Source organism: Castanea sativa, chromosome 6, assembly GCF_040712315.1.
Source record: "Castanea sativa cultivar Marrone di Chiusa Pesio chromosome 6, ASM4071231v1".
Taxonomy (NCBI): Eukaryota; Viridiplantae; Streptophyta; class Magnoliopsida; order Fagales; family Fagaceae; genus Castanea; species Castanea sativa.
Window position 1 is genome coordinate 18,386,259 of NC_134018.1, and position 7,092 is coordinate 18,393,350.

Below are 7,092 nucleotides of genomic sequence, written 5' to 3' on the forward strand. Positions count from 1 at the left end.
TCTAGGTCTACGTAGATGACATGTTGGTGAAAAGCGTAAAGGTGTCGGATCATCTGAGGGACCTCCAAGAGACTTTCAAGACTCTTCGAACGTACAAAATGAAGCTGAATCCAAGCAAATGCGCGTTCGGAGTAACTGCTGGAAAATTCCTAAGATTCATGGTATCCCAGCGGGGCATTGAGGTCAACCCCGAGAAGGTGAAAGCAATTATGGAGCTATCTCCTCCGAGGACGGTGAAGGAAGTACAAAGCTTGACAGGGAAGATAGCAGCCCTAAACAGATTCGTACCAAGAGCAACGGACAAGTGTCTACCTTTCTTCAGAACACTAAGAAGATCTTTCGAGTGGACGGACGAATGCCAAAGGGCATTTGAGGAGTTAAAAGCATATCTCTCTGCCCTGCCATTGCTTAGTCCGTCCACGCCGGGGGAGGAATTGTTCCTATACCTTGCCGTCTCATCAGTGGCGGTAAGTGCAGCTCTCATCAGAGAGGAAGGGAAGATACAAAAGCCCGTGTACTTTGTTAGCCGGGCGCTAAGAGGCGCAGAAGAGAGATACCCACGGATGGAGAAACTTGCCTTCGCTCTTGTAACTGCAGCTCGAAAACTGAAGCCCTATTTTCAAGCACATACCATAATAGTCCTGACGGATCAACCCCTGCGAAGGGCAATGAACAATCCTGAAACTGCCGGACGGATGGCTTTATGGGCTATCGAGCTGAGTGAGTACGATATCCAATACCAGCCACGAACAGCTGTGAAAGGACAAATATTGGCAGACTTCATCGCGAAATTCACTACACCTGAGGAGCAGGGGGCAGAAGAGATGCCCACATGGAGAATTCACATAGACGGATCCTCCAATAAGCACGCGGGAGGAGTCGGAGTTGTACTCCACACCCCGGAAAGAGATAAGATTGAATGCATGATCCGTCTGGAGTTCCCTACTACGAATAACGAAGCGGAGTATGAGGCCCTGATGGCGGGATTGGAGCTTGCAATAGCAGCTGGGGCCAAGAAGGCAGTGGTCTACTCCGATTCTCAAATCGTAGCTAGCCAAGTTAATGGGAGCTATGATTGTAGGAGTGAACGAATGAGAAGGTACCTCGGAGAAGTGAAGGGTCGAACGAGTGACCTTCAATTCATGATAGCTCAGATCCCGAGAGAAGAGAATCAAGAGGCGGATCGACTCGCAAAGGCTGCTTCGGCCGAACCTATGATCGTCCCAGAGCAGGTGTTGTCCTTTGTCCAACATTCATCGCTGCTAGATAACGTTTGAGTGCAGGAGTTAAGCACTAAAGATGATTGGACGGTTCCAATTGTGGCGTACCTCAAGGACGGCAAGCTGCCAGACAGGAAGGAAGACGCAAGGAAATTAAATGTTAGGGCTGCCCGATTCGTACTGATAAAAGACGTCCTCTACAAAAGAGGATTCTCCCGACCATATCTGAGATGCCTTGGCCATGACGAAGCAAACTACGTGATGAGGGAAGTTCATGAAGGAATTTGTGGAAACCACTCCGGATCAAGATCTCTGGTGCACAAGCTACTCCGAGCAGGGTACTATTGGCTGACAATGCAGAAGGACGCCCACATGTACGTTAGAGCCTGCGATAAGTGTCAGCGGTTTGGCAATCTTATTAGACAGCCAACGGAGGAACTCACACCCATGACGGCCCCATGGCCGTTCGCACAATGGGGGTTAGACATCATGGGTCCATTTCCAATAGTGGCAAGACAACTGAAGTTCTTGGTGGTTGGTATCGACTACTTCACCAAGTGGGTGGAAGCGGAAGCTCTTGCTACTATCACGGAGAAAAACATTCGCAACTTTGTATGGAGAAGTATTATTTGCCGATACGGGATCCCGAGAGTGCTCGTTTCAGACAATGGGAAGCAATTCGACAACGATGCATTCCGAGACTTTTGTTCTCAGCTGGGAATCAAGAATCACTACTCGTCGCCTGCTCATCCACAGGTCAACAGACAAGTTGAAGTCACGAACCGATCCTTGTTAAAGATTATCAAGACCCGGCTCGAGGGGGCAAAAGGTATATGGCCAGACGAACTACCAAGTGTGCTATGGGCGTACAGAACAACAGCAAGAACTCCAACAGGAGAGACACCGTTTCGATTGGCGTTTGGTACTGAGGCCCTCATACCGGCAGAAGTGGGATTGACGAGCTACCGCGTGGAAAGCTATGACGAGAGCAAGAATATTGAAGCATTACGTCTAGAGCTTGACCTTGTCGACGAAGTCAGGGCAGCAGCAGCTCAGAGACTGGCGCGGTACCAAGACATGATGGCGAAACACTACAACTTTAAGGTCCGGCACCGAGACTTTAAGGTTGGAGATCTAGTGTTACGAAAAGTGCTTGGCGCTACGAAGGATGCATCCCTAGGAAAGCTGGGTCCTAATTGGGAAGGCCCGTACAGAATCATCTCATGGCACAGGAAAGGAACGTACTACCTGGAGACATTAGACGGAAGGAAGTTGGGCCATCCCTGGAACACAGAGCACTTGAAGAAGTACTACCAGTAGTGCAGCAGTCATAAGACGATACCTACTGCCTTATTTTCAGCTTAATTTTAGACAGTCATAGCTTTTACTTTTTAACTCATGTTTTCTTTTCCATTGACAATTTGGTTTGTTGAACTTATGAGAGGAATTTTTATTTAGAAAATACGAAATGCATGCTGTTGGGAATTCTACAAGTCCACAAAGTGGACGGATCATCCAAAGGATGAAAAACCTACAAGTCCACAAAGTGGACGGATCATCCAAAGGATGAAAAGCCTACAAGTCCACAAAGTGGACGGATCATCCAAAGGATGAAAAGCCTACAGGTCCACAAAGTGGACGGATCATCCAAAGGATGAAAAGCCTACAGGTCCACAAAGTGGACGGATCATCCAAAGGATGAAAGGCCTACAAGTCCACAAAGTGGACGGATCATCCAAAGGATGAAAAACCTACAAGTCCACAAAGTGGACGGATTATCCAAAGGATGAAAAGCCTACAGGTCCACAAAGTGGACGGATCATCCAAAGGATGAAAAGCCTACAGGTCCACAAAGTGGACGGATAATTAAAAGGATAAAAACATACAAGTCCATAAAGTGGACGGGTCTTTCAAAAGGACAAAAACCTTCTGTGGACGGATCCACTGAAGAGCTAAATAAATAAGCAAAATAAAAAGCGAAATTCAATCAAAATGAATGGATAGTACAAAGACGTACTGAAGATATCATGCAAAGCATAAAACGACGGGTCAAAATATGAACGGATTACCCAAGAAGTATTAATAATACAGTGCAGTTCAATAACAAAAAGTTGAACAAATACAGAAAGTGAAATTGTTCCCTATCGCTACAAATTACATTAATCTTTAATTGTGACGGGTTCCTCAGGGCCTTCAGGCAACGGCTAGAAAGAGTCAGTGACGGTCGTTTTCTCTGTAGCTTTAGCGACCCCGTCATCACCTGGAACCTCGCCAAAGAGTTCCTCCGTCCCTTCAGAGTCGACGGGGTGAGCAGGGGTTCGGGCCTCAGCATCTATGGTTATGTGAGCTAAGTCCAAGTCAGGGAATGACGCCTTCACCTGACAGATGCAGTCATCGAACCCGTTGCTAAAAGAGGAACCAAGCTCCGTCAGAAGGGCGTCGGAATCTCGACGGCATCAATTTTTGCTTGAAGGATATTGTCGTTATGGGCTTTCACCGTCTTCCTGAGCAGCTCCACCTCCTTCTCCAAGTTTTCGCGAGCTTGCTCGGAGAGCGCCAGCTTCTTCTCATGACGGACCCTCCATAGCTTCAACTCGTCCAGTTCTTCCTCCATCGCCTTTGCCTTAGCACGTACCCGTTCAAGGGCTCTTTCCTGGGCCAGGCAACGGTCCGACAGGCCCTTGGCCATTAATACACCCTGCAATAGTTCGGATAAAAATAAATTTAGAACGGATAAGAACGAAACGAAGTCAACATGACGGAATGGGCCTATGACGGGAACTAACTTGGGCTAAGCTATACAGACATGTCTCCCCCATGGTCTCGGTGGCATGGTTCCCCAGGTCTTCATAATCTTCATCGGTTATGATGGAACCAATACGACGGAGAGCGTATTGGGGGTCTTCACGAAGCAGGACGGGGGGCTTCTCCTTCACGGGGTCCGGGTTGGTCATCAAACCCTTACCTTTGCCAATTCCTAGCTTGGGCGCTGGTTTTGCCATGCCGGACCCCTGATCGGCAGGTAGACCCGTCACAAGTTTTTGCTTCTTGGAGTGACGGTCCCACCTCTCAGAAGATGGCCTTTTAGGAGCCGTCTGTGATGGATCCACCTTTGAAGCATCGCCCCCCTGCTTCTTTTTTGCTGCTTGCTGTTTGATGATAGCCCGTCTCCTGGCGTCATCCATTTCTACAAAAGAAGACGGTCAACAAAGGAATAACCTAAAGACAAATTATCGACGGAAGGATTCCAGAACTTACGTTTGCGTACACCTACGTCGTATCTTCTGGCAACGGGTGTAGGTTCAGGACCGTCACAATACCAATGTAACGTATCCAATGTGACGAGCTTCGACCAGGTCCGTTCAGACAACTTTGTCTTTTGGAAAATTTTCTCCAGAAAACCGAACTGTTCGGTTGTGATAGGTGGACGGTCCCTCGCTGTAAAAAAAAAAAAAAGGGTTAAGATAGAATCCATGAAAATGAATGACGGTTAATGAGTAGACGGACTCGTACCAGACGGGGGCATTATACCCCACGTTTTATCAACCGGCATGTAGTCGTCGTCGCCTGGACGACACATCCAGTTATCTCCTCGAAGGAAGAAGTAACGACCCTTCCAGTTACGGTTGGAGTCTGGGGTCTCGGACACTAGCCTAAGTACCGGACTCCTCAGCATAAAGCTGTACATCCCCCTTGACTTTGTAATTTCGGATGGACGGTAACAATGAAAAAATTCTTCCACTGTTAACCGTCTAGCTCCGTCAGACATAACACCGTACAGTACCTCGACGCTCAAGAAAACCCTCCATGCGTTCGGAGATATCTGGGTGACGGCCAGACCCAGATACTGGAGGAGATGACGGTACAATGCACTTAGGGGAAATCGGAGACCCGCTTTTAGCATTTGCTCGTAGACACCGACATCTTCAAGACCGTAGTAATAGCATTTTTCTGATTTGAATGGCAGACGGATGGATATGGTGTCGGGTATTTGGTATTTTTGCCTCAGCGTGTTGAAGTGCGCTGGCTTGATGGTTGGCATGAAGTCATTCACCATCCATAAAGGGAGCAAGACGAACTCCCTGAAGCCGTCAGGACCTATGACGGATTGTACCGGTGGGTCGACACCATCCAGGTTGTCGGTCGAGTCACACTCTGACCCGTCCCCATCTTGCCCTTCATCTTCCTCATGGGAAGGAGAGCTGGCTGACGGTTCCCTCTCCCCGCTGGAGGTGTCTTGGTCTGCTTGACCTGACGGGAACACCTCTTCGTAACCCGCTCCCTCACGGGCATAAGACTGACTACTTGACGCCTCACTAGACATCTGACACCTACATATGACGGGTAAAGGAAACCTAAGGCTCTAGATTTGTGCCGACGACGGGACCAACAAGAAAAATAAATAACGAAACATTGGATAAGAATAACTTACTAGTAAACGGCGAGAAAAACATGACGGAGAAGGGATCGGTATGTTGTTTCCCGGTTACTCGAAGTAGACGGTTGCTCTCTGAACAAGGTCGACGGTAGCGCTCTGAACAGCAGAAAAATTTCTAAAAAGTGTAAAAGTGAATACTGAAGGTGGTATATATAGAGGTGATAGCGCGGTAAACGAAGTGACGCATCGATTCCAGCAAACAACCATTGAAATCTCCCCACGTGTCCCTGAGCATTTATGACAGCATCCAGCCTGTCCGTCAGAAACTATAACTGTCATTCCATGAAACCGCTTTGTAGAGATGACGGTATCACGGAATGAGGGGGCAACTGATAAGGGTAAAACCAATATGACGGTATGGCTGGTATGGTTACAATAAGGTGACGGGTAATATGACTTAAATAGGACGGATGGGTGGTAGACGGACAGGAAGAATTCATGCGTCGCTCTCCAGGCTACCTCAAACCACGCTATGTGATTAGGGCTGACGTGGCCCTGAGTGTGATTCACGCAAACATAAATACGAAGAATTCTTGCACTACACGTTAGCCTTAATCAAAGGAATTTCATAAGGAAAGGAATTCTTTAAGGTATGAGAATGAAAAGAGTTTTAATCATAAAAGGAAAGAGCTTGATAGTCAAGGGATGAAAAGTCGACTCTACACCCCTATAAATACATCCAAAACCCCCACGACTAAAGGTACGCACATTTGACTCAACTCTAGCACTTTAGGGTTGAAAAGAAATTCTAACTTGACCTTCGGAGGGTTTTTGGCCGGCACCACACCGGTGCTCTCTTTTAGGTCTCTTTGTTTTCTGTTTGCAGGTTTGACTCGAGTCGAAGAGTGCTCGCAACTTATTGGTGATATTTTCGACATCATCAGATTGCATCAATTAACTCCAACTTTTGTGAAGGTTTATCGATGGGAGCCATTAGCAACTTCCCCACTTCTTCGTTCAACCTCTGAACTTGCTCCAAGTTGTCATTGGTTTCCTACAAAAGCAAATTGAAGTAAACAATTAACACATTGTGGCACAAATTTATGTGATTCAAAGATGATGCAGTTCAAGACTATGACATTTGAATACAAAATTTGGAAAGAATCAATATTTTACATTAGAATAATAAAGTTACGTACTTTGACACGTCGGGTAAAAGAAGTATTATATCTACATTCTCAAAAAAAAAAAAAAAGGTATTATATCTACGTACCATGGAGTCATTAGCATAAGAGAGGAAATGGTCTCCCCATAAGCTAGGAGTATAATTCACCAAGGGACGTTTTTATTAGAATTTGGATTCTTGGTTTGAGCAGGGACTGCGGAAACTTGAAGAGACATTTTCAAAGGTGGGAGAACTTAGTGTAGAAATGGTGCAATTGGTTTAAGACTTTTTGTATGCTGCTTGTACTTCAAGAACTAGCGTGAGTGAGA